Below are 24529 nucleotides of genomic sequence, written 5' to 3'. Positions count from 1 at the left end.
TTTTTATTGGCAGTACCTGTGGATGAAGATTGTTTTTACTGATTTGCAGTCAAACATCAAACTGAAATAAATGTAATTTCAGAATAGTTTCTTTGCAGTTGCTGTTTCTATTTTTGCTTTGCAGTATCTCTGAGGTACTCCTAGTTCTGTGCAGTGGAATTACAGAGTCACGGAATGGTTTGGATTGAAAGGGATCTTTAAAGATTATCTAGTTCCAACCCCCCTGCCATGGGCAGGGGGACCTTCCACTAAACCAGATTGCACAGACCCTCATCCAATCTGGCCTTGAACACTTCCAGGGATGGGGCATCCACATCTTGTCTGGGAAACCTATTCCTGTGCTTCACCATCCTCACAATAAAGAATTTCTTCTTTAATCTAAACCTACCCTCTTTCAGTTCAAAACTGTATGACCACAGGCACTCATAAGAAGTCCCTCTCTTATAGGTCCCCTGTAGGTACTGGAAAGCTGCTGTAAGGTCTCCCCAGAGCTTTCTCTTTCTTCTTCAAACTGAATACCCCCAAGTCGCACAGCCTGGCTTCACAGGAGAGGTGCTTTACCTCCCTCTCTAATCATCTTTGTGGCCCTTTCTGGATCCACTCCAACTGGTCTGTGTTTGACTTGTGGTTGTCACCAGAGCTGCATATGGTATCCAGGTGGGGTCTCACAGGAGCTCAGTAAAGGGACAGAATCATTTCCCTTGACCTGCTGGCCACAGTACTTTTGCTGCTGCCCAGGATGAAGTTGGCTTTCTGTGCTGCAAGTGCACTTTGCTGGGTCGTATCTGATTTTTCATCTAAATGTATTGGGTTTGTGTAGCAAGGTTTTGGTAGCAGGGAGCTACAGTTGTGGCTTCTGTGAGAAGCTGCCAGAAGCTTCCCCTGTGTTTAATGGAGCTAATATCAACTGGCTCCAAGATGGACGTGCCACTGGCCAAGGCTGGGCCCACCAGCAATGGAGGTGACACCTCTGGAATAACAGATTTAAGAAGGAAAGAAAGTCGCTGCACAACAACAATTGCATCCAGAGAACAGCAGGGTGAGAACATGTGAGAGCAACAGCCCTGCAGACACCAAGGTCAGTGTAGAAGGAGAGGCAGGAAGTGCTCCAGGCACCAGAGCGCAGGTTCCTCTGTGGCCTGGGGTGCAGACCATGGTGAGGCAGCTGTGTCCCATGGCCCATGGACGTCCACTGTGGATCAGATAACCACCTGCACCTCCCGTGGAGGAGCGCATGCTGGAGCATGGGGATCCCTGAAAGAGGCTATGATCCCGTGGGAAGCCTGTGCTCTCTCCTGTGGGAGAGACCTCACATTGGAGCAGGGAAATGAGTGTGAGGAGTCCTCCCCTTGAGAAAGGCGTGGCAGTGAACACAACCTCATTCCCCATTCCTCTGCACTGCTGGCAGAGAGGAGGTAGAAAACGTCTGAAGTGAAGTTAAGCTGGGCAAGAAGGGAAGGGTGAGGGGAAACTTTTTTAAGGTTTGGTTTCATTTCTCATTCTACTCTGATTTTTTTTTTTTGTCAAGAAATTAAACTTCTCACGTCAGGTCCGTTTTGTCTGTAATGTAACTGGTGAGTGATCTCCTCCATCTTTATCTCTTTTGCTGTGTTTTTTCTCCTCTGTCCATTTGAGGAAGGGAGTGACAGAGCACCTGTGGTGGGCACCCAGTGTCCTGTCAAGTCAACCCATCACACAGTACCCCCAAGTCCTCCACAGGGCTGCTCTCAAACCATTCACTCCCTATCTGTCCTGATTCTGGGGGTTGCCCCAACCCGTGTGCAGGTCCTTGGCCATGCTGAATTGAATGAGGTTCACATGGCCCACTACCCCTCAAGGGTTATTAAGGTCCTTAGAGATGGCGTCCCTTCCACCAAGTATATCAATTGCACCACTGAGCTTGGTGTCACCTGCAAACTTGATAAGGGTGCACTCAATTCCACTACGTCATTAATTAAGGTATTGAACAGAATCAGTCCCAATAAGGTTCCATGAGGAACGCCACTTGATGCAGATCCATTTGGACATTCTCTGGGTATGGCCATTCAGCCAGTTCCCTCTCTATTGAATGGTCCAGCCATCAAATCCTTATCTCCCCAATGTAGATAGAGAGAAATGTTGTGTGCGACTGTATCAGAGACCTTAAAGAAGTCGAGATAACGGCATCAGTTTTTCTTTCCTTATCCACCAGTGCAGTCACAGTTGAATAATATATAGAATAAATCTGTAGTGTTTTGATGATTAACGTTATTTGGTCCCTTCAAATCAAGTGGCATACATATGGTGTGAACACTGAGATGACTATTGTTTTTCATCACCATATTCTACAAATACTTTAAGGGAATTTTGGTAAAGAATAGATATTAAAGTATTTTTTGTTATTATCTTGGAATAGGGTTGTACACAGACAAGGCAATTGCTATCAAATGCTAGTTTCTTATTTCAAGAAAACCTGGTTTCAGATGCTCAGGCAATAGCTTTCTTTAGTTTTATAGTTTGATTTACTTCAGAACTTTGACATAAACTCTGTAATTTACTGTTAACTATGCTACCAATGTATCTAGCTTAGACCACATCAAAAGTACAGGTGATTTGAAATTTAACTTCAATGTATTTATTTCCACAAATAAAAATGTTAATTTTTCTGTTGACTATCTAAAATAAGCACAAACCCCACTACCGTCATCCATTGTTACTCATCTTAAGATTTCTTCAGGGGTGCATGAATGCAGGGGGATGTATCAGAGTCCTGCTTCCAGTTAGAGAAAAATCAATATGTAGTCTCAGAAGCCTGTGCTTCTATAATATTTTAATTTTGTTTTTCAGTTATAATCAATATTATCTGTTTTGCCAATGCTAGCAGTGAGAGAAAGGCCCTAAGACATTGATGGGCAGACAGACTGAGAATAACATGAACTATATTTATGTTTCTCACATCAGTGAACTGGTTTATCTAACGTTGTATGATATGGTGACTAAGTGCACCATACTGTGCACAAACCAGCAGTTGCAAAAACCAGCCTAGTTCTGTGAACAAAAGGTTTTGACTGTTCCATGTTCAAATAAACCCTTCATCTTTTAATTGATGCAGAGGTTTGGATTGCAACCACTTAATGAATATTGACTGAGTCCCTAGCGTTCTTTTCCTAGAGGTGTATGTGAAAGGAACATTAGCTAGAATGTTGCAGTAAGGTGCTAGAGAAATGGAGCTCTAGGACCCTTCCAAAACGCCTGGCTACTGTGATTAACCCATTCTGTCTTCCAACTGGCAGATAGCACATGGGAAGTTAACTTTCCAAAGATAGTTGGAAGTTTCAGGATCGGCCTGATACTTTGCACACATTTGAGCAGTTTCTGCTTTACAATTGCTATTCAAACACAGAAATACACAGTATTTGCTGTAGCTTCCTTTTTCCCAATCAAGGTTTAAAGAGACCTTTATAGGATTATGAATGCAACACTAAAAGTTAGTCTGTCTCACAGTATTTATTTTGAGCTTCAGATCCTGATCTCCCTTCTATGTTTAATTTGATTAATGGTTAATAGGGCCATCCAGAGTTCTCCACAGAGGTTTATGGCTTTGATTAAATGCAAAGAGACAGCCAGCTCCAGCCAACCTCTGCCTCTTTTAGCTGGACAAGGAGGAAGGGAACAGAGCTTTAACCCTGTTTTTCACAGAGACTCCTGTTCTCTTGCATCCTTCGGGCAGCCAGTGGCCGGTGGCTTAGAGCAGATGCACTCACTCAGAGGTGCCAAAGAGCTCTTCTGGCAGCTGCCAGCAGCTGTCTGCCCCCACAGGCTTGGCATTTCCAGGGACAGCTCTTCCTCAGCAGGGGTTTTCCTCCAGCCAGGAGAGGTCTCTTTGGAGTTTGGACGCTGTTTTGTTGGCCTCACCTGTCACACCGGACATGGTGTTCAAAGTACGTTGTTAGCATCCCTGCCTGGTGGCTTTCCTGGCTTTGGAGATGTGCTCCAGCCGTGTCCCTGCTGGACAGGGACATGCAGCTGTAAGGAGATGAGGCCCTGTGCCTCGGTGGTACCCAGTACAGCCTCCAGGAGAGGGGCTGGAGGCAGAGGGGGTGGGAACAGGGAGGGTGGAATGGGAAGGATGGAACAGGGAGTCCGTCCCTTCGGCGGACATCAGAGTGAAAGGAGAGGAAAGCTCTCCCTGCTCGCCGAGGCTTGTGTGATGGCAAAAGGGAGGTCCTGGGCTCTGATCCATCACCGACTAACTTCAGAATCTGTGGCAGAAGTTCTAAGTTACAAGCTTTTTAAAGGCTCCTGATGGAGGGGGAATTGTACTTCTGCAGGGGTGAGGGGCTTCCTGTGTTTCATGCAAAATTGCAGGTTGTATTTTCCCATGGAATGTGCAGACTTGCTACAAAGTATATTTATCTGCTTCACTGGTTCTTGGTAAGGTGCTATTGAACACAGTTATACCTCTCCTATTTTTCATGGCACTTATGGTGTTTAAAGAGCTCCTACAGTTGAGAGCGCTAAGGGATTTGAGTGTTTTGATTCCTGTATCTTCTGTAGGAAGTGGCTTGTTTTATTGCAGGGCATTGCATTTTGGGGGATCCCGGGAATGTCAGGAGAAAAGAGAGACTGCTGCTTGGTGTCTGCAGGAAGGTGGTGAGGAAAATCAGCTAGAGGGCACCAATATTTCTTCTTAGGGCTGTTAAATTAGGCCATGTGGACTGGCAGCATATGGATGCATGAGAGAAACATGAGGGCTTTACGAAACAGTTGTGCTAAAAATAATTTTCGGTGTTATTTTTAATAATGTTATCCCAGATGAAGAAAGTGAGGTAGAAGTTCATAGCCTGAGACAATTCCTTCTCCTGCTTTGCAGGGTAAACATTATCAATCCTTGCGTGTTTGTTTGGCTGGGTTATGCTTTCCAAAATTATGTCAATGAAATAGGCATCAGAGCCATAAAATATTTTCCTATATTTAGATTCTAAATGTGCAATAAAAAAGTCGGTAAACTCTAGACTCTTAAGCACCTAAAGTACTTTAAAAGGGGGGGGGGGGGTTGGATGTTAAAATAAAATATTAAAAAAATAAGGATTTTAATATTGCCAGAAATGCACAGTCGGTGTTAGTAGGCTCAGCTATAGCCTAGGAAGTTTTGTTGCTGTCTGGGCATGAGAAGGAACCTGAAACTAGTGAAGGGGGCAGGAGTATTGTAGGATTATCAGTTGATTGGTTAATTTAGAGGATTATGTTTTTAATGCCAAAAAATCCAGCTGCACAGAATTGCAGAATAATTTAGGCTCAAAGGGATTTCTGGGGATCCTCTTTCTAGCCCCCGCTCAAAGCGGGTGCACAGTATGTGGTTTTACATGTTGCAATAACTTACCTTCACATGGTTTTGATTTGTGCAAGAAAGATTAACTATTTGGGTATTTTTCTTTTTGCGTAGTACAGAGGCAAATACCAAAGAAGGATAAAAATTAAGGCAAAAGTTGATCCAGATAGCATTTAAGCAGCACCAAAATATCCCATACCATTTTGCATATATTGTTTTGTTTTTTTAGGATTAGAAACCATTGCTCTAGGGTAGCACAAGGGGCTCAGCGTAAACATTTGTGAATTAATTTTAAATTGTTCTTTTCATTGCCGGCTAATATGCAGGAAGAATTGGTAAATACTGAGAGCAAAGGCTATACAGCATTTTTTAGCCAGTGGTTCTGTTTAGACTTAATCGCTGTGATGCAGCGTTAAAATTTACAAAACAGCTTGTAATTGTAGTAGCTTATTTAAACCGGCTATTTGTGGTTATGTCTGCCGAGGAAACTTAAACTTCAATGTTCCCCAGCCATCTAATAGCAGCAAATTGACTGCGGGTCTCTTGAAGGAATATCTAAATGTAGGCTGTTGAATAATCCCTTTGGGGGCCCTGTAACTATTTTTGTGCCTGGATATGCGTCATCAGTGGGTATTTTCTCTGGTGACTAGCTTACATCAGTAGGTCTCCTACCATACGCTCTATCAGCGAGTGACTTATGATTGATGGGAGTCACGGCTGCTGTTTAGCTTTTATCTGTGACCTCGAATAATGGACAACAGGAATTTCCAGGCTGTTAAATTCCTTGAATGACTGAAGACACGGGATGGCTCTGCTGACAGACGCAGGTAGTACCCAGATATCCCGGGTGTTCACCGGGGGCTGGGGCGGGGACGAAGGAGAGGGGGGTTCCTGGGCTGCGAGGCGGTGAATCCGGCGCCGACGCGTAGCCGCGAGTTGCGCGTCCCCGGGCGCCGGGAAGCGGCCGCGCCGGGGGATCGCCGGGGGATCGCCGGGGGATCGCCGGGGGAATCGCCGGGGGATCGCCGGGGGATCGCCGGGCGGCCGTGATGCTCCCGCTCTCCCCGCTCTCCCCGCTCTCCAGCCGTCCGTGTCCGCCGGCGGCACTGCCCCTTCCATGTGCTTAGCGGGCTGAGCTTTAGGGCGGTTTGTCCCTGCGTCTGAAACCGGGGAGGCGCGCAGTTCGCGGCTCTGTGGAGGGAAACGCTGTGGAATTCTCAGCTGCAGTCTGGTTGGTTTTTAACCCTTCTTGTTACCATCAGCCGCAAGTGGATTTGTTGGCGTGCTTCACCCAGGTGCTGCCTGGGCTAAATCTGAAGGTGCAGTAGGCTACGTGGTCTTCAGGTTAAGTTGCACCTGCCACAGTGAGCCACCGTGCACGCAGTCGTAGTTCATCTCCCGGTGTTCAGCACTTCATTTTACGGAAATAAGGACTGCAGATACTGAGTTATCTCCTGTTTCTATGTCCACTCTGCCTTTCTGTCTGACATGTGAAATGGGGCTGCAAGACAGCTACAAGATTTTCTTTGTTACCTGTGATGAATTCAGCGGCTCGAGTCAGCCCTACAGCAAAGCATTTTGTCATTTCTTGTTCTTTCCCTCTGGTTCTTCCTGTCTCAATCCCTTTGATAAAGCTATGATAGGAAACAGGAGATTGGCCCTCTGCAAACTTGTGCACAGAAATCTCTCAAGCCCTTCTGCCAGTAACCAGGGAGTAAAAATGACAGATATAGATGCTCCCAGTGTGACTGAGGATTAAAAACAAAAAATCCTTAACGGTGTTTATCGCGTGGCATTGTTTGGTTGAGGGGGGATAGCAGCTGGATCCAAATTCCTTCTCACCACTTCTTCCTGTTGGCAGGTGGCCTTCCGCACAGGCTGGGCTTGCAAACTCTCACACGGGTCTTACTTATTTGAGCGCCTACTGTTACTTTTCATTCAGGTGACAGCGGATTGGGTTTCGTGCAAGATTCTGAGACTTGAAAAGTTTCAGAGGGAAAACAGGAGCTTTGTTTGAACTCGCCTGTGTGTTCCCTCCTCCGCATGTACTAGCCCAGAGGTCGTAGTTAATGAATGAAACCAGGCTTCCCGCAGAAGCCAGTTAACCCCTGTCTGTGCCTTTGTTGACACAGTGCTTACAGGTGCGCGCCGCCACGGCGTGGACGCCGTCGCTCTGAGCAATACGGGCTCTGTGCACCTTTCTGCTCCCTTCAGACAGGTGCCTGGTCCAACACATGCACAGGGTCTGAAGTAAGTTTCCTCATCTGCTCTGGCTACTTGAGTGGTGGTTAAGAATTGTATTCGGCAGAAGCAGTAGGAAGAGAAGCAGCAAATAAAGAGGGTTGGAAAGCCAAGAAGGGGGAGAGGAGGGAATGGGAAGGTCTTCGCTGAACTGTGATTTAATGAGTATACTCTTCCTTTGTTTTTGGGTTTATTTTTGTTCAGTCACTTCGGTAAGATTTTGGGATTCATGACAAACTGGTTATATAATTCAAAATCTGTAAAAGTTTGAACACAAAAATGTTTGATGAATCTTGAGTCATTTGCATTAAAAATCAGTGGATTTTCCTAGGATGTGCTTTGAATATATAAAGCTTGCTAACTGGTTGATGATACTATATGTGTCATTTACCTCAGCTTTCTAGGAATCAAAATGCCTGGCTACACAGTAATATCCTTCAGCTAATATTGACCTCATTTGCCCCCATTTTTAGGGGTATCATGTTGTAGGGTAGTGATAGTATTTTAGGGTAGCTTTCATTTACAGTATTTGTGTGAAAGCTCAGCATTACCACCTTTCCATAAAGACTCTGCAGACCTTTAGAACATTTCCAGAAAGGGTTGCCGTTTTCTAAGAAAAAGTGTTGGCAAGTTGCCTGCTGTTTCCTGATGCTTGGCACTGAGGCCAAGGCAGAGGGATGAAATCCAAACTGGCATGTGGCAGGGTGTGTAGGTACCTCCCTGTGTGCTGTGACAGAGATGTCGCGTTGGGGACAAACTTAATTTAGGCGCTGACCCTGCAGTGAAGTCACGCCCTGTGGATGCCTGGGTCTGCATGCCTACACCCTGCTGCCTTCAGTGACTAACTGCAGGCACCAAGTTCTGCTGGCACCGCTCAAATTAAGGAGTGATGACCACAGTAGCTAAAGCCTTGTTTTTCTCGACGGGCTTTCACTTATTCAGTGGCCACCTTTAAAATCTTGAAAGTCACCCTGTGCAGTGGCTAACCAGATATTCATCTCTTTAGTTAAAATAATTAGGTGTTGTGGGCAAGGGATACTTCACATTCACTGGAAGTCAAAGTATTCTCTGCTGCATCTTGTAATATCTCCATCACCAAACCTCTCCCTCCTCCAGCAAAGTGTGTTGGTGTTTCAATGTGCAACTAGTTCCCAGTGGGCACAGGACTGTAATTACCATACCTGGGAGGCGAAAATGGAGACTGAATCTGACACTGGAATATCAGGGCTTCATTCTGAAATCTGTTTAAAGATTAAATGCAATTCTTTTACCTTTCACCTCTCCCACCTGTTAAATCTATGAATGTACACTCTGTACAGCTGCTGTAGTGTTGGGTATTTGTTGAGGGTCATGAATTGGTATTTAATAGTTTTGTATCATTTCTACACAAAGTACTCTCAGTGCTTAAATACTCTTTAGAGTAAAGAAGTGCTCTGGGATAGAAAGAAGAGAAAAAAAAATTAGAAAGCTCACCTTGCCACGGCCCACCATTTTGACGGCACTATTTTGTTTGAAGAGTGACTGTATGGAGCAGTGCTGGTCATTCATTACTGAAACCATAAACACATGTAAATATATTCTACTAGTGTGTGAGCTGGCTATGCATTGTGAAAATACTCTGGAATACGGGGCAAAGCAGTGATATGACATTTTCAGAGGACATGGTATATTTTGTTTGTTCTAGTTCAATATCATCAATTGTAGTCATAAATACTTGGTCTCTCAAGGTGATCTTTGTGTTTCCATAAAGTCCAGTTGAAATCAGTGAACCAGTTCCCAGATGCTTGGAAACTGCAGTTTTGGTCAGGTTGTGTGAGCGATGGCTTGTATAGTTTCATTGGTTTGTTTTGGGTTTTGTTCTTTCGAGTATCGTGAAAGAAAAAAGGGTTAGCCATCACTTCATTTAGGCATTACTTTTCTGTAGGGGAGGATAAGGAGTCATTCATAAGCATTGCTCATATTTGTAGTGATCAGAGTAACAAAAGTGAAGAGGAAGAAAAATAATGCAGTGAAATAATACAATAAAAGTACGGTGTAAAGAAAAGTTGGAACAGTGAAAAAAGTTACTTCATTTCTGTGAATATAATTTTTTAAATCTACTTGATCCAGTGAATGAAGAGCCTTCCATCTTTTTGATGCTACTGTATACAGTAAATGTGAGTGAATGGAGTCAGATACACTTCAGCTCTTCCTGTGTGTTCTGTGCCTGATAACCTTGGTCCTGAGACCTTAAGTCATCAGCTCAGTCCTCCCTGCAAGTGGCCAGCGACTTTAAGAGGACTGTTGGCGATCCAGGACTAGGTTGTCAGTAAGTTCATAGATTTATAAATGTTACCCTGGCATCAAACAGTTAATTTGAACAAAATCCACTGGTTTGTTGGCACATGGGGAAGAAGCGAGAAGGAATATACTGCAGGTGAAGGCTGTGTACTGTGGCAGACAGGAAGGTTTATGTCAGTAGTCTGGCACCAACTCTTGAAGAGTGCGGCAAAGTCTTTTCTTGGTCTCCTGTCTTGTTTCCTGTATCTACACGGAGCAGTAGTTCTTGTAGCGATTTTAGCTCTTGGCAGTATTTCTCTTTTAGTGCCACAAAGTGAGCATTTTTCCTGCAGGACCTCAAACAGCTCAACAAGTGGTGAGCTGCAGTGACTCAGCCCAGCGTCCCTGTCCATCTGCTTGCAGCCACCAGCACTCCATTGCAGCCGCCTGTTCTCGGATGAAAAGCCAGGCGTGAATCCTGAGACAGGAGTGGGTAACAGACAGGGTTATCCTGGATAAGGAGGTCCTGTACTCCAAGGAGACAGTGAGGGAAGGAGCTTCCTTCTAACCCAAGTTACATTTTTTCTGAGTCATGTCCTGGCCTTTTACACGTCCTGTCTTGGAAACTTGCTGTAAAGGAGACAAGGAAGAGATACCATACACTGACATCCCCAGGAGCCTTGATAATGTCAGGACACCTGACGGGACAGCGACACTTCAAAAACGGCACTGTCATGAAGGATTTACCTGATAGTGCAATAGCTAATTACACAAGGGCAGTACAAGGTACTTACTCAAGACTGCTGAGGAGTTTGCCAAGTGTCTGTAGTTTCATGACATGACTTTGTTCCTCTGCAGATAGGCCTTTAGCATTGAGGAGTTTTCCAAAAACTCAACCAGGCTTTCTCAAGTAAAATTGCCAGTTGCTACCCTAACAACTAAGTTAAAAAATTAAATTCCTTGCCAGGTATTAATTTTGTTTTCACAAACTTACTCCAACATCCTTGAGGACGGACTCTCTTTTCTTCCTGTACACTTATTTATCGTTTTGGATTGTAAAGTGAATGAATGTTTGGGGATTGCTCTGTGTGCTGCCTGGGACCGTCTTTGTTCAGGGACAGAGGAGATACAAAGTCAGTCCATGAGGTCATGACATCTTCAGTCCCTTGCCTGGGAGGTAGGATAACAATCTGCAGTGTGAAACTCCTTTCCCTCCTTCAAGGAATTCTATTTCTTTATACAAAGGCCAGCCAGATATCCTAACCTAGAAGTCTGCAGTTTGAGAATGAAAAAGGGGTTATTACAACTCAGAAACAAAAAACTCATTAAACCCCCTTTCACTAATAGGCAGGGAAAAGTGACAGTAACCAAATTTTCTCAGTCTAACCAAATCATGGAGCATCTCATTGACTAAGGAAGAAGTTTTTAGAGGCTGCTTTGCTGTTAGCTCTCTATCCTCCATAAAGCTCAGAGCCATGCACTGAAGAAATACAGACTGTCTTTAGAAGTGAGGTAGTGATTTTCCACCCTCTTCACTCTTGACCAGGAGCTCAGGTCTCCTGCAAGCAGAAGCTTGCTGCTGGTTACAGAGGGAGCAAGGCTGCAAATCAGGTCAGCTACTCTTTTTAGTTTAGCATTTTATACCTTGATTGCTATTAAATTAGATATCACAGTGGTATCAGAGCCAAGATCACCTAGAAGGGAATGTCTCAAAGAGGTAAAAAGTAGTGAAATGATGCAAATGAGCATAAAGAGTATTAATTTAACTACTAGGAAAAAAGTCATTATGGTGAAAGTCTGTTCTCTTGATGGAAACTAGAGGAGCTGATTAGTTTGAGCAACTCAAAAGTGAACTGGACAAAATGCTGAAAAATATACTACATAGGTTTTTCTTACTTAGATACAATATGATTAAATAGACATTAGTAATTTCATTTTTGATCTAATTTCTGGGATTCTAAGATCACTTTTTAAAAATTATAGTTTTCTTGCCTATCTCACTGCAAACCTTCTTTGTGAAATTTTTTTGTCAGTTATACCACAGAGGGAGGCATTTGCAGTAATACAGCACGGTGCTATTTTGAAGACCCCAAACACATTTCTCATGGCCATATCTTGCCATTTCTCCATTGTAAAATTCTCAGAATACTTGATGGGAGTTTTGCATTAGATTTTAAGGTATTTATATCCAGCTGCTCTTTAGAGCACCAATTCATATCCGTGCTCTATTTCCATGGTAGCCTTCTTCCAGTTCTTTAAAGATACAATTTGGCTTTACAGGAAATAACAGTCATGCCTACCACTGTAACTAAAGTATTCAGACACATGAATCTTTTTCTTGACTTCCTATAAAAATGTAATTTGTAGCTTTATTTTGTTTGTTCTGGTTTGACTATAGTATAAACAAGAGTTTATTAAAACATTAGCTCTAAGTTACAGTTCTTTTTTTGAGACTGCCAGGTCTTACAAAAAATATTACTGAAACTGAAAGACAAAAACACATATTAAAACAGAAAAATGAATAATGAATCTGGTTTTTTATGGATTTTTTTTAAAAGTACATGTTGTAGTTGAACTAAATGTACTATTTCCTCCGCTTCAGTCAGGAAGCCCTCATAGGCTTTTGACAGTGCCGCCAAAAAATTAATGCTTCAGCTGTTTAACAGGTATCAAAAGCCAGTTTGACAATTGTAATCTCTTCCAGGAATTCCCTTTCCCATTTTCCCTCCCTATAAAAACAGATAACAAGATGCTTATATAGTAGAAATGGAAAGTCAGAGCTATTTTACGAAGCGTTGTACATTCCTTCCAGCCTTATGAGATGCGGCATGACATCTCCATGACAGGGTAGGAAACGCAGGCACTCTGTTGTGTAAGCAGCACTTGCTTCAAGGATTAGTTTCTTGCCAAGATAGTGCAGATTTAAATGTTTCCTAAGCCATTTCTGAGTTTTTACGTAACATGGCAGTGACAGGAGAGCTGTGGAGATGGCTGGGTAGGGACTCAAAGCAGCGACCAAGGAAAGACAAAACCAAAGGAAGCAGAGAAACAGGTTGCATGTGCCAGTATCAGCTGACACAGCAGAACTGAAGGCAAGGGGAAGCAGCACCAGCCAGGCATCTCTTGAATTTCTGTCCTCACTTTTAACATGCAACAAGATGAGACAAACTGAAAGGAGATGCCGCTTGAACTTTTGTTCTGAAGCATCTCAAAAAGGCACTGAAAGATAGATTTAAAGGTCAGAAGTGTTCCCTTTTCTGGAACAAATTCCCAGGACAGCTGTTAATACTACTCTGTCTTTTAAGGATAATCTTTAAAAGTATTCAGTGATACATATTAAGAAATATATAGTATTACTGTGGCTGTGGTGAAGAACGATTTGTTCTTCTCTTATAACAGAAAGGTGATTCTGTGTTAGGAAGAGTGAAATAATTAAAGAGGTTGCCAATAAAAAAAAGCCACTGTGTTTGCAGAGGGTGCCCTTGTGTGTTCAGCAAATGCCAATTAGAGAAATGCCACTTTATGTGTACGATGGTTATTACTGCACAAACAGTTGTACAATTACGTGCTGGGTCAGAAGGGCAAGTTACCTTCACCTCAAAGCCATTATTTTAAAGCAAACACAAATACCAGGCACACAAACATCAGGCACTGTGGCAGTAAAGTAATGACTCTTTGAAAATGCAGGCTAAAGGAAAAGGAGTCCATGTAACAAGCCTTGGCATTGTGGAAGGTAATTTTTACTGTGTCTGCACTATATGGATTAGAAACATCATCTTTATATAATGGGGAAGCACACACTTCCTTCCACCACTTGAAATACATTTATATACTGTTACGTTGTTCTGATGCTTGGAAATATGAAGAGACTATACAGAATATACATTTCTTTCAGTTACCTTCTTTGATACTGAAAGGTTTGTAGTCCACATGCCCTTGTAAATGAGTTTGTGCACTTCCTTCTGTTGTGCTACCAATGGTCTGATGCCACCATCATCTGATGCACTCTGCTCTCCGCTCTTCTGTGGCTCTGACTGACTTTAGTAAATGGGATAAAGGGCAGTTCGGCAAGTGACTTTGTGCAAGACATGTCCTTGGGTGTTTATTACTTGCACTTCTTTCCAGGTGTTCTGCTTGGTATTTTATTTTGTATATTTTGCCTGAAGCGTCATTGGATTCAAATCTAAATAGGCAGAATGAGCAGGGGATGCTGTGGCCGTCCTGTGCGTGCACAGAATAGCTGTAGTGTATGTGGATTCATAAGTTTTGCTCTAAGGCTATCCAGTTTGCCTTCTTTTCTAATGTGGTTGCCATCTGTGCTTGTTCTGGCTTCTCTCTGGGTCGTAAGAAAGAGCACAGTTCAGCAGGGATTGTGTTACCATCAGTGGCCTGAACCTTTGTGCTCGCTTGACCTCATGCCTCTAGGAAGCTCAGCTGGCAAACATAGCACAGACCTTTGTGGCAACAGCCTCTGGGAGCATGGGCAGCCGCTAAGGTTATCCTGCTTCCATATATGCCGAGGTATTTTCATTGACATGCTCTTTTCACGGGTTTGAAATCACTGTGGCTTTAAAGTACCAGCTTTCCCTAAAACGAAAGCACAGTGCTCACCCGAGGACCTGCTCGAACCCATCATCTGCTGGGGCAGGACGGGGTGGCAGAAGTTAAACAGAAAGCGTTAGTTTCAAAAATGTTATGAGGTCACCATCCTTTTAAATTGGTTTACACAGATGGCTGTCTGGTTTGTTGCTTTGTCCTTGCTTAATAGTAACTGTTTATGGAAAAACGAATTGCTTTGCAGAAGGAGGTCCAAAAGCTCATGCTGTTGTTTCCCTCACTGGAGATCTTCGTGTTTTTATGGGCATACAAAGATTTGGCCTGCAATGGAGATTAATTAGGAAGCATAGTGAATAATTAACTGTTTGACTTATTCCTAAGCTCTGTAGTCACCGGGTTAGAAATGATTTCCCAAACTGCAGGAGATAAGAGAAGGTTATTCCTGGTTTCACAATGCCCATATTGTTAGGGCTTTGTGCTGTGTGTACTCTGACATCAGCTGATACCTACGCAAGCGGGGTCCAGCTTCTCACCCAAACCACTTCCTGGGGTTTTCTCGGGTAATGGCAGTGATTCAGAAGACACCACAGTGCCCCAGAAAGCCATTTTTTACACATTGCACCCAGACTGTGTGACTGTGAGGAAACTAAGTTCTTAGGAAAGAGATTTCTCTTCAAAATACCCACTTTTTTTGTTTGTTCTGCATTCAAATTTAGATGTACATTGCTTGGCTTGTGTCTACTGACCTGTTCAGAGACTCACTTTCTGTTTTGTGGAAGACGTAGAAATATGACGTACACATGTGCATGAGGCAGGAGCCTGAGGCCAGTCTCCAGGCAGAGGTGCTGATTTTGCATCCAAAATTGTTCCTACCTGGAAGATCATTCTAAAAAAACCCCAACCAGTAATAGACAGGATTAATTTTTTTTAAACAAATCAAATCTAAATAATGGTGCTCTGCACTTTTGCAGGACTGTCTACCTAAGAAGCTGAGAGTGAGTTAGAAACATTGATGAAGCCTCTATTCTGTGAGGTGGGTATGTGTTTTTTATTACGATTTTGAAAAAGCATAAAAAATTCAAGCCATTTGCCTGAGTCCAGCCACAGAACTATTTAAGAGCTGGGAATAGAGTCCAGAAATTTTCTGCCATGGCACGTGTTCCAGTCAACAACTACAAATAAGGTCTTTTGCCCTTCTCTGAAGAAAGCGATGAGTTTTTGTGTTCTGTTAGTGTTTCAAGTGGCTCTTTTGATTTTTGGTTTCTGACTAATGGAATAAGTGACTCTCACCGATACTTTCGCTCCTCTGCTCTTGCAGCGGCTTTAGATCAAAGTCTGGGGAGATAACAGTTTGTAATAGGGGAGCTAGTGGATATCAGACGTGTCCACTGGATCCAGGCCAAACATAATCTGGGGCTCAGAAATGTTCTGTGCATTTCATTACTTTTTCATTTTTTAACATTCTGTCATGGTCAGATGCACCAGCACTCTTTTAATAAATCCCCTTCCATATTCAGACTTGCAGCTCAGGTTTGCAGGCCCATGGGGGCTCGATTATTTGAATAAGTCTGAGAAGTGAAACTGAACATATGTTGGTGCAGCAATTACAGGCAATCCTGTAATTGTGATGACTTTCATTATTACAAGATGCTGCATGCAAAACCATCAGCTCACCTTGCCCTCTGTGTGAGCAGCTCGGATATGGACCCTCAATGCTTCCTTTTGCCAAGGCTGCTTGCCCACCCTTGCTTGAGTATGCCCATTCCTGGGGAGCTTGTGTTGGGCGGTGACATGGAGAAGCTCTCTTTTGGGTTCTTCGTTATTTGCACTGCTTTCCCTTTTGGCATTGTGAGGTAAACCCTATTGAGTGGCATTCTGCCTCCTACTTCATTCCATTGGGATCCTGGATTTGCTGTGGCAAGAAGTAAGTCAGGATTGGAATTTTCTTGAAACTGGTGTTCGTTTTTAAAAGCCTATTTTGGAATAAATTACTCTGACATTAAGTACCAAAATAGGTATTGATAAAATATGAATTTATGCATGCCAGCATTTATCTCTTTTGTATCTATTCACAAATACATACCAAAAATTGACTCTAGCTCCATATGGCTCCCAATCTCTTCCCTCCCCCAGCTGTCAGCTTCTCCTCACCTGGATGAGTAAATGGGAGCAGAGTGCTGGGCCATGAACTGAAGGTGGGTGTAGCAGAAAAGTTTTATTGAATATGTTTTCTCTGGGACATCACTGTGGCTCCCCAAGTGCATCTCACTTTGGATGGAAAATGCATTAAAAAGGTGATGCAGTTTGGTGCCAATCTTAGTTTCACACTCTGAAAAAGGAATGAAAATACTCAGAGGGTGAGTTACTTCTGTGCTGATTTGCTTTCTGGGCAGCAGTGGTTGTATAAAAGTTATTATTGTTTTAGAAGCTTTTCAGTACACATTATGGCTATCAGTTAATAATCACTCATTTTTTAATCTGAAATTTTCACTTGACTGAAGTAAAGACTGAAGTCAGGCCTGCTTGTAATCTGTTCAGCAGGGCTATAAGGAAGTTGAGATACCTCCACTCCAAGACCTTCCATTTTCTGAGCATAAGCACCATTTATTTTGCTCAGTTCTGAAGTGTCTAAATTCAAAATCTGTGGTGAGATTTGTAATGCATCGTTTGATTGAAATTATGCAAATCCATTGCCGTAGTGTAAAATGTTGTGAGATCTTTGGGAGGGAAAGCACTCATTTCTTCTGCCCTAATGCGTCTGGAGGCGAAAGGCACAGGTTTCCCATGCCACTGCAGGGTGGGTGGTGGGATGGCACAGCTCGCTGCCTCACTGCCCACACGGCACTGCCAGAAAACGTGCACTGCTCACATCGGCCTTTTGGTGTCAAGCGACTCCTCAAAGCCTCCAAAATGGGAAAGTTATGATCCAACAACTAAGTGTTGTTGCCGTTAAACAATGGTCCCAAATTTACAGGGTTACCTCAGCTTCTGGTGCTGGGTGGGTGGGAACCCAAGTGTGCTTCTTCTGTTGCTGATATTTTTCATGAGGGAGCTGAAATGATCACAGCTGACTCTGAGTTTTTTCCCAAGATTGCTTTCTGCCACTTCCTTTAGAAACCAAACATGAGCCCGCAGCTTTGTGTCCTGTTAGAACATTAAGTTTTGTTGTCAAATTCAGAGCAGTTAGATCAAGTTTTAAAGATATCTAGAGGAGTAAAAAGACATTGAAACAGCTAAGGAGGAACAGAAGACAAAAGCAGTTGAAAGAAAATTTAGATGTCAGAAGGTTCTGAAATACTTTACCTCTCGTCTAACTGGGACAAAACCTTGACAACTCTTTATCAGTAAGACATCTCACTTCAGAACATTGTAAGTGTTGCTTCAGTTTTATTTTGCATTTTTTAATGTCATGAAGGTATTCCAACTCGTCTTGTAAGTCTTGTTAAATTGTAATTCTCTGGGTAGCACAATACCGTCAAACTGTTAGTATTGAAGTATCTTGTTATATTACAAGGCCTATTATTTTCATTCATCTTCATTTAAACCAGGGACAAAATTTCTATGTTTTATTGAACTTTTCATTTCTATCAAATGATTATGTTTTTCTTCCAGGAAACCCCAATGTGAAAAGTTTGGATAAGTTACAGTTTTAGAATTTTTTTCAGTCCTTACTATTCAGTTTCCTTTTTTAAAATAAGTAAAACGTGTCTTCTTTTATTGTCTATAAACCCCACAAATCCCTAGAATTACATATTTATGAAAGCATAGGATTTCAGCACAGATAGGGCTGACTCTCCATTTCTGTGAGAATGTTTACAGTTGAATGGTCTCAGGAAAAAAATTGAAGCTTTTTTACGTGTATGTTTTGTGAATGTAAAACTTGCACACGCTCTGAGCTGTGAACCAAAAGCTTCAGATTGAGCCAGCAGAGAGGAAGGAATTTGTCTGCTACAGAGCAAAAGGAAGTATTTGCTGTGTTGTTGAAGCACATGGCCTTTTGCCATCTTTGATAAAGTATTTAAGGGTTGTGCACCCAAAGTCTGCTGCCCTCTTGACCCATCATTCATCACTGGCTGTAGATGAGGTAGATGAGATGCAGCTCCATAGGAGAGCCATTGTTTCAGCCCTTCACAGTTCCTCCGAGAACGGAAGCTGCAGACAAAGCGGCTCCCTGTGATTCACCGTGCTGCTCAGCCTCCTGGTGTTTTTTCTTTCACCTATACCTTTTCAGGTCCTGCCCTGTGCTGGCCAGGTTGGACAGGTGGCCACACGATGAAGCTGTGGGACTGATCCGCTTTCCACTCAGCTTCACTGGGTGCAAATGAGATGAACGTCTGGGATTTGGGTTTTTTTCTGTATTGAAAAGGAAAAGCAGATACAATTATCACAGCATTTGCCTTGGCAATGCATTCAAATTTATTCCCCTTTTGACTATTCAACACTGTTGATAGATGATGCTTAAAACGTGGAATTGCCTGTAATTTTTCTAGCACACTGTGAATTGCCCAGTCTTTTTTTTTCCTCTCTGTAAGCAGTTCTGGTTACAGAGATGCCAGCATCCCCAGTAAGCATGCTAAGAATGTAGAGTTATACTTTGTACTGCTAAATTAACAGACAGGAATAGTCACACCAAACCAGATTCAGCTCCCAGATGGGAAAGTGTCTCCTCTAGCCCAAATTTTAATGACTTTTTTACATGAGAAATTTTTACCAATGTAGCATACTGTGTGATTTAAAACAAATGCTATCATCTCTCTCTGTTGGTGATAGATAACTCGTATAAAATACAGCTTTTTTTGTAATGACCAACCAGGACTTGGAAATGTCTGGACATTTTGGTAGGCTAACTAAGTAGGTTAACTTTTCTTTTATTATCTTAAACTATTTAAATTAAAAAAGATAATTTTTAGTTTAGCAAATGTATTTTTTTTTTAACACTAGTTTGAAGGATTTGATTCTTACTTGATTTCATATATATGCAATCCTCTTATCTTTTACATTCCTGTAAATGACAGAGGAATGAGTCCTGGATGGCATAACAACAATATCAGAAGAATTAACTTCGGTTGTAGGATGTGGTGCAAAATATTCTCAGACTTTTCTGCCTCCTGACTAGGAAGGGTCTGTTCATGAGATGATGGAATCCATGGTCTTTGGCAGTTTGCCTGTGCCAGCTGGAATATTGTAGGAGATTTTGCCCCCCTGCAAATTTTAACAATGACTGTGTTATGATGAAGTGGTGCAGAAGTTTTATGATTTGTTTAAAAGAAAAGAAAGGGTCTTCCGCTTCTTGTAAGTGCTTTACCTCAGAGACACTGCAGCACACAGCCTGACTTGTCCTTGGAAGTCCTTTACGTTTCTCTCATGAAGTCAAGTGAGATGTGCAAATGCTGGAAGGAAAAGTTAAAAAAGGTGTACATGGGCATTTGGACAGAAATATACAGTTCTCTATAGTTGTACCAGAGACTTTAAATTCCCTACCTCTCAGTCACTGCAGCTGCTTAGCCACTGAGGAGATACTTTAGATGTCATTATTTTGTGCTTCTCTCTAGTTCATGGTATTTCTAATTTTGAGTGCACTATATTACCTGATTCCTGTTTATAAATCTTTTAAGTGTGCACATTAAAAAAGTAATTAAATTGACATTATAATTTATAGTACGCCTGAAGTCAATCACCTAATTAAATGGAAAAAGCAGAGAGGTAGTAGGTTCATAAGCATTTATTAAGTACTACAGTATTAATTATGCAGGACTTTTGAACCAAGCAAAAGAGGAAGAAATGGAAACACCAGCCTAAAAAGGCTTTCCATTGCTGGCCTTCTCAATTTAATAATGTGAGACACACCCCAACCCCCAGTTGGCAGGACAACACTAATGCTTTCTTTTTGTTAATTTTTAATGAAGTTACGATGGGGTTTTTTTATGACAATCACTTGCAGCATTTTCCTGTAATATTTTTGAAAGCATAATTTGTCCCCATGCAGGGGCCTATAATATACACGAGTAGAATTGAAGATACATTTAGAGTTATGGTTTGGGATGGATTGTGCAGGAGCAGACTCTTGGTCGTCACTCCTCAGCGTCTCGGGTGGGCAGTGGAGCCTGTGCTGGTCCCCATGGCTTGGGGGCCACTGGAGGTAGAGGCTGAGCCCAAAAGGGCAGGCTGAGAGTGGCACTAGCAGAAGGCAGGGATGTGTAGAGACAGTGTGGACATGACAAGGTTTGCACTTTCTTTGCAACCGTTCTCTCACCTCCAGCTGCAAATCTGTGTCACTTGTCTGACAGTGGAGGGCATGAAATGCTGGCTCACCCTTCGGGACTGGGGTCAGGAGGAGGCTCTGTAAGGTGGCAGACTGTGGGCTGGAGCCTAAGAAGTGCATTATATTAGTGAGCTTGTAAAACAGGGCTGTCTCACTTTGTCTGGTTTGTACTTTGCTGCATTAGATGAACTCCCTGGAGCAGGCAGATAAACTAGAGGGAGCAAAAGCCCTAAAGTTAGGGTTTCTTCTCTTTTGCTAGTTTGCTAAAAAAAATTAAAAAATCTGTTAACACACACACTGGAATAAACTTGCCCGCATTCCATGTTGTTTCCAGGATTTTCATTTCACCCTCAGTGACCTTTACACCTGAAGATTAGTCATTGAAACCTCTCTCAGATAGCAGGGGGGGCTAATCCATCAGCCCAGGCCCTGAGCCCTGGCTGCACTGAAGCAGACCACAGGCTTTAGGGGAGAGAGAGACTGAGCAGGCAGAGGCAGCTGCTTCGAGCATTGCAGCAGTCCACGATCTCCTGTTGATCAATCAGCCTGCAGTGAGCAAAGCCCAGCTGGTTCTTGGGAATACGAGTGCAGGCAAACATCAGTAACACACCAGGATAAGCCCCAGTAAGGGGTTTGACAGAATCCACAGTATGCTTTACAACACAATTGGATATTGATGGTAGGGGATACAATGGAATCCTTGGAAGGGAAGACCTACGCTTTTTTACTGCAAGAACTTGTAGCAACAAAAGCTGGTTTACTAGAAATGGGGCCTTTAAAAGACTTTTAGGTTACAGGTCTTTAAGAGAAAAAATGACCAAAAACCCCACAAGTCTATAAATGGACAGGAAGGAGCTAGAGACTTACCTACTTGCCCTGTCATTATCAAATTGATTTAACACGTTTGGAACCTAACTGCACAGGTATCAGTTTATCTTGCAGTATATAGGAAGCCATTGGCAAAACCTAATCACAACGTAATCATAACATCTGAAAGTTGAACCTGCAGTATGTGAAAACTGAAGAACTGGGTCAATAGGTCTTTTTCTGAAAGAAATTGAGATTATGTGATTGGACTATAAATCCCTGCTGAAGACTGTTTATTTTCACAGTATTTAATAGGCTGAACTGAATTGACAGCAAAAATGACAAAAAAAAAAAAAGTCTAGACTGAACTATCCAGAAAATTTACTTTGTATAGGTATTATATGTTTTATACAAAAAACATTGAGTCTCTTTGGCCATAAGCACTGCGGGATTGTGTCAGGTCTTCTTCAGTGCAAGGATGAAGAGGATTGTACGCTACGGCCAGGTCCCGCAGCTAAGGTTGCAGCATCCCTTTTCCTTGTCCTGCACACCCCTGAGCTACCAGCTTGGGTGTCTTGCTGGAGGGAGACCTATGGTTACGGCTCTTAACCTGTATATTACTGTAATTAATGTTTCAAACAGATGTAACTGGGATTCCCTTGTAACAAACCTGGTGTTTTACCTTATATGGAAAAAATTAAATTATTGACAGCTCTTCTCAGAACTCATAATAACCCTATAATGAGCACAGTCATTATGCTTCAGGTTAGCACTGCAGCAGTGTTATATAAGGAATGTAACTTGACAGTTTTCTGGGGAAATAATTATATATATTATATATATCTCATATATATATATATCTCAAAGGTAGTGGCCTACCCAAGGTCTCAGAAGACATAATACAAGCTGGGTTATATAATTCATTTTATGGTCCATAAGCTTGTCTTCTGAGCTGCATGTTGTAAGACGTAATGCTTGTCTGTTTGTATCACACTTTACGGTTCTCCCCTTAATATAGAAATTGCTCGTGCCCTGCTATTGTAATCTGTTTTCAGCTTCTCATGCTGGCACTAGGCAAAGGCAGTCGCAGCAGTGGTGTCCTCTCTTTGTTGAAACAGTGAAAAACTAGGAAACCCAAACCTTCTATGTATTGATTTTGAAAACAAGTTGGATGAGTTTTATATTGCAGCCCTTTGAAGTGGTAGTGGAGCAGAGCCGTTCAGATACACTCTGACAATCTTTGTGTCTAAACAGAGGAAAATAAGTCTCCTCTTCTTGTGTCTTTAGCACTTTAGGCATGTATTTTCATTGGAAAAATGGAAAAATTGTTTTATATTACCGGCAAATAATTGATTTTAAGTTCCAGATATCGTAATACAATGAATGCTGTGTTTTAAAGCCACAGTTGGGGAAACTGCATTTTTTCAGGTATCAAAACCAGCATAGGTGTTCTGTCACAGATGGAGAACTTGATCCCCCCCAGTCTGTCTTTATGGGTTGCTCAGACATCACTCTGAGGGATCTGTGTTAGGCATTGGCAGGTGGATGTTTGGTGGCATATGCCTTGCACACCTAGTGTGTGACTCCAGGCAGCTCAGCCAAAGACTCTCTCAGTAAGCAAGAGGAGGCCACCAGCTTCTCCTGTGCTCCTGGACCTCCTCTGTGTTGGGAGCACAGGTGTGTCACAAATAACAGGTGAAGGGTGTTACTTAAAAATAAAAGGATAAGGGCCATGGTTGCAGACCAGGCAGATCAGAAGTAGATTTCAAGTTCCTGCTACTGGAATTTGGTGTGACCTCAACAGCATCCAGATGTTCTGTGTAAATGTTCAGGTAATCTTTGTGCTGATGTGTCTTCATTCTGAGCACTCTCTAATGGAGGTGACATAAGTTTATGCAGGGAGGTAACACTCTTCCGTTGTATGGGTGGAAGTACCCTGGAATTACAAGGCACATCCTGAAGAAGAGTGGTATTTAATTCCAGTTATTTCATTTATCTGAGTATTGATCTTGTATGTGGGATTTTATTTAGGTATCTCTTGGGAGAACAATATTAAATTTGAAAGCACAAATGCCGCTATAAAACAGGGAGTTGTGCAATGACGTATTTTTAACTTGAATCCTCATAAATTGAATTCCTAACTAGACTTGGTGAAAATATTTAAAATCCTCTTCAGTCCACAAAATCAAAGAGTCAGGGGGCAATCTCAATTCACAAGATTCTTCAGGAAGATGGAAAACCCCAAAGTCGAACTGACAGTGTGTTTAAGAGAAATCTAGGTACATTGGGTCTGGAAAGAGCCTAAGTCAGAGCTTTAGGTGCACATACATATCTGCAAGGGCTGGAATGAATGGGCCTGGAAGATACTTTCATATGTTGCTGAAGAGAAACTGGGGGGAAAATACTCTGGTTAAACTCCAGCAGGGAGTACTTTGCTCTAGACTGTTTGATATTGGAAAGGGGTTTACTACAATACAACATTTAGGTCAGTGGAGCAAACTGCCATGGGAGAGTGTGGAGTCGGTCACGTCTAGACTAGTTAAATGACTGTTATAGGTGACCTAGGATGACCTGTTTAGAGGTGGCTTCTATCCCAAATGTTTTGGTGTTTTTTGTTCTCTTCAGATTCAACTCTTGTCAGACTGACTTATTCTTCCAGTTGGTATGTGAGTTATTACAGCCCTATTGACAAAAAAGCCCTCTGTGCGAAGAACAGCATGTAAGATAAAAATACGACAAATACTGCTTTGCATTTATTGCAGATGTAAAATGCCGAATAATTATTAAATAAATTCAATAGTGTGTTTGTGTTTATGGATAATCTCTGGAAATTGGTATTAAAAATAAAATATCTTATAAATATTTAGGCTATACTTAAAACATTTAGTCTTTCTTCCTTAGAATGATACTTCTTTTTTTTTCCCCACAGGAATGTCTCCATATTTTAAAGATAGGAAATGTATAGATTTTTAGAGAACACTCTCACACGGGAGGTGAGATACAATCTGTGTCCCCATAGCCACATGAGCTACACCTCTTCTGAGACAAATGTCTGTTGTGATGCAGGTTCCCAGGGCAGGGTTTTAGAGGAC

General features: G+C 42.3%; 1 protein-coding gene across 8 annotated transcripts in view; it reads left to right on the top strand.

Moving 5' to 3' along the window:
- The window catches only part of HIVEP2 (HIVEP zinc finger 2), a 135654-nt gene that overhangs the window by 45386 nt on the left and 65739 nt on the right, over positions 1-24529 (top strand). For 3 of the 8 annotated variants that reach the window (XM_040057514.2, XM_040057508.2, XM_040057509.2), the window contains exon 3: positions 15340-15401. The exons of 3 other annotated variants lie outside the window; for them this stretch is intronic. The gene's annotated coding sequence lies outside the window, so the exon portion shown is untranslated. Of the gene's footprint in view, positions 1-15339; positions 15406-16543; positions 16564-24529 lie in introns of those variants that run through there. 2 more of the 8 variants (XM_040057511.2, XM_058419708.1) reach the window with 2 other exon arrangements.

This window comes from Hirundo rustica, chromosome 3 (assembly GCF_015227805.2).
Source record: "Hirundo rustica isolate bHirRus1 chromosome 3, bHirRus1.pri.v3, whole genome shotgun sequence".
Classification (NCBI taxonomy): Eukaryota; Metazoa; Chordata; class Aves; order Passeriformes; family Hirundinidae; genus Hirundo; species Hirundo rustica.
The sequence above is the reverse complement of the archived record's forward strand: the minus strand, read 5'-3'. Positions and strand labels throughout refer to the sequence as shown.